At 36.8% G+C, this 4,007-nt stretch overlaps 1 non-coding gene across 1 annotated transcript; it reads right to left on the bottom strand.

The window, feature by feature from the left end:
- Positions 1 to 3,022: 3,022 nt before the first annotated feature.
- On the bottom strand, positions 3,023 to 3,129 carry LOC124886177. The gene has a single exon (XR_007043263.1). It is a non-coding gene; the product is annotated as a small nucleolar RNA R71 (small nucleolar RNA).
- Positions 3,130 to 4,007: the final 878 nt, after the last annotated feature.

The following is a 4,007-nucleotide window of genomic DNA, read 5'->3' as shown; positions in this document are numbered from 1 at the left end:
CTGTAACACGATGCTTAGAGTCACAAGTGACCGTAAGGTAACCTATGGCCTAGCATAACATAATTAAATTAAAATAACTAATGTAAAGCACTGAGTGGAAGTTAAACTAATTGATGAAATAATAAATCAACGAATAAAAATATCTTGGTTTAAAACCTCAAAAGCTAAACATCTAACTGCATGTCTGAAAGCCTCTAATAAGATGAGTTGTTGGGACATGATCCCACCTAAGTCTAATGGTCTAAAACTAAAATAAAATAAAATAAATTGTTGATACTAGTCCTCTTATGGCGAGGACTCACCAAAGTACTACTCCTGATGTAGTAGGAAATCACTGTATGTGCAATTTGACTGTTGAATGTTAGAATGTATATTATGCGACAATATAGCACACAAGAAAGTATGTGATCAGTACTCAAAATGTATTGAGTATGTCAGATAGTAAATAATTGATATAAGTTAATCATACTGAATATGACATGGTAAACTAATGTAAGACCAAGAAATAAACATGTACTGTATAATACATTGAACAACTAAATACAAGGTCATGCAAGTATCTGAAGCTGAACCATGAACTAAAAACTATGCGATATAGACTATAGGAGCTGCTACTAACTATCGTAGCCCAATCTAAGATAACTGGGTTGAAACTTATAACCCCAACTAGAAGGGTGTTCTTTACATTACAAAGGGTATGAACATTGACTAACATGAATCCACAAAACTAATGTTCAAGAGGACTAAGTTGTCAATCTTATTCTAATAAGTGATCCTTTAGAACCTATGGTATAACACCCCAAGAATTAGACCCTTACATAATTTCCTAGGTTTTGGATATTTGGACTTGGTACGACTCAAGGGTACTAATTGTACCTATGGATATGAGTTGGGGGATGGTTTAATGGTCCACTCATACCCTAGGCAGTGTATGGGGTTTAGATTCAGCCAAAGATATGACTCATTAAGGTACAAGTCATATAGAAGGATTCGAGGGTAGCAAGGCCTAGCTGTATGTTGTCTTAGATGTGGTCTTGTGGAATTTATCCATTGTATGAGATGTGGGTATGGTTTGGTGTACCACTCGTACCGTTAGGTATGAATTAGGGTGGTCTGAGTCATACTAAAACTAGTGTATAGGGTCTTAGAAAGGTCTTGGGTACGAGTTGGGTACCATTTTGCAAAATCCAGTGTTGGTCCGCAATTATGGTGTGTCACATAGAAAAAGGAAGTCATAATTGTGACTTTCCAATGTAGGTTCGCAATTTCACCGCGTCACAGTGCAGTCCCAATTGTCAATTTGTGCGACTTTGAAATTTAACGCATTGCGGAGGAAGGATACTTCACAATTTTCTAAATCTAGTGGCTCACCAAGATAGTGGCGCGTCACGGTGAGGGTGTATTTCATAATTTCACTGAATAATTAAATTCCTCGATTGCCCAGATTTTGATTGAAAATGACATTAGATGGCATGGCGTGATGCACCGTCTGGTAAAATCGGGATGATTTTTAGTATTTTGTCCTAGCAATAAAAGGAAAAATTCACGATAATTTAGGGGACTTTTTTGCAAGTAGAGCAGCGGCGGAAAAGCACAAAGTTCTCTCTTTTAGGGTTCTTAGACATCTCATCAACTTATTTGATTCAAGATTCATTCTTGGTATAATTAATTACTTATTTTTATATTGAATTCAAACATGAGTGGCTAAATACCCTAATTCTGGGGTTGAGGCCAAGAACATAACTGCTCTTTGATATTCTCTATAGTAGTTTCTTTTTTTATTATCATCTGGGTTGTTCTTAATTTTTTGAGCTTAATATTTTGATGAGTGGTCACCATTAGAATAAATTTATATTTCTATGTGAATACAGAAGGAGAATTATAGGATAGAATGAAGAAATTAAGGAGCAAGGTTCTTAGCCTTTTTATGGAATACGGGGTTTGAATTAGCATCTAGGATAGGAATATACCTAGAAGCCTTGTTTGGTTTAATTAGAAGAAGATAACTTTATGAATCTAGAAGAATAGTTGTATCTCTACAGGAGTTGTAGCTGCAATATTCAATAGATAGAAGATTTGAGGTTGGGAGACCACGCTTATAGCATAAACCTTGCGAATCAACAACCCGACAACCAATTAGACGGCTATAAGAATAGGATTTTTAAGATTGCCTCAACCCTGGAATTCTCAATTGCACAATCATCTTGACATGCTACAATACTTAATACTCATTGTCTAAAACTAAAAGTTGGTTGAATTTCTAATTGCTTAGTCCTCGTGGGAATGATATCTGATTGTCTAAATAATTATATTACTTGTACGATCACCTGCACTTGTGTTTACATCTCAGTCGCAACAAGTTTTTGGCGCCGTTTCCGGGGACTAGTATTATTAGTAAATTGCTAATTTTTTTGGTTTTAGATATTAAGTTTAAGTGTTAACAACTTGATCTTGGCGGCTGAATTTTTGTAGGTCTAGCTGAATCCAGGACTCGCGAGAGATAAAAAAATTTGTAGAGCCTTTTGCAGAACTAGAACAGATCTTTCAACAAAGGTGAAGAATGGATGAACAAAGGAATGAGCTGGCTGATCCAAATGCCAAAAATGTTCTGCTTTCTATTATTCTTGTTATTCTAGTTGTTCCTGCTCAACCAACTGCTAGACCTATTCGTGAAGTGGCAATCTCTCTCACGAACCATGTGACAAAAAGTATTCTCAAGCCCAAATCAGGGAGTCGATTTGAATTAATGCAGAATATGGTGCAATTGCTGAATTCAGCGGGGCGATTCCATGACCTTTTACATGAAGATCCGCAACAACAAATACAAACCTTTCTAGAAATAAGCGATACTTATATTCTTGAAGGGGTGAGTTCTGATTATGTTAGATTGACACTCTTTCCTTTCTCTCTAATGAGGGAAGTAAAAAGGTGGTTACATAACGAACCACCATTCTCCATCACTTCATGGGAAGATCTAGCTCGAAAGTTTCTTATTCGCTTCTTTCCATCTGGGAAGACTGCATGCTTGAGGAGTAAGATCTTGAGTTTCAGATAGAAAGAAGGAGAGAATCTCTACCAAGCTTGGGAGAGATTTAAGGGTATGTTCAGAAATTTCCCTCACCATCATCAATACAATGGTGTTCCTATCCGTACATTCATTAAGTGATTGAAGCCATACTCAAAGATTCTCTTGGATTCAGCTGTAGGTGGACAGGATCTTGAGAAAACATATGAAGAATTGTACACAATGCTGAATCGAATTTCACAAAGGAATCCTAAATAGCATGTTGATTCAAGAAGTACTCCTAGGAAGGTTGCAGGGGTATTGGAGGTAGACTTGTTCACTACATTACAAGCACAGATTGCAGCCATGCAAAATCATATGATTACTCAGCTTAATAACATAAAGTTGGGAGTTACACAAATAGAAGCCATAAGTAATGCAGTCCAAACGATGAATTCTTGGTGTGAGGTTTATGGAAGTGGTGAGCATATAGCAGACGCTTGTAATCCTAATCCGGATTTTGTCAACTACGTGGGAAATGCAAATCGTCAAGGATAGTAGAATTCGGTAACATGTATAATCCCAATTGAAGAAACCATCCCAATTTCTTATGGTGTGGAAATCAGGCACAATGCAAACAGTTCAACGAATCAGTGCAACCAAATCAACAACCGGCTTAGAATAAGTAATCAACTACTCAAGCTAGCAATATAGAGCAGTTAATAAAGCAGTTTATGGATCAACAAACATAGTTTGTAGCAAAAATAAAGACTCAACAGGCACAGTATGCAGTGGAGTTGAAGAGTCAACAATTGCTTACTAGAAATCTAGAGTTACAACTAGGTCAAATTTCATGACAAAGAATGCAAGACCTTAAGGAGCATCACCTAGTGATACAGAGGTAAATCCTAAGCAGGTGAATGCGGTTACAATAAGGAGTGCGCTACAAACTAAGGAGATAGTTCAGGAGAAGGTTAGTCCAACAGTCACTGATGATGATTCT

Source organism: Capsicum annuum, chromosome 7 (assembly GCF_002878395.1).
Source record: "Capsicum annuum cultivar UCD-10X-F1 chromosome 7, UCD10Xv1.1, whole genome shotgun sequence".
NCBI classification, from domain to species: domain Eukaryota; kingdom Viridiplantae; phylum Streptophyta; class Magnoliopsida; order Solanales; family Solanaceae; genus Capsicum; species Capsicum annuum.
Note: the sequence above shows the minus strand (reverse complement) of the source record. Positions and strands in the feature narration are given on the sequence as shown.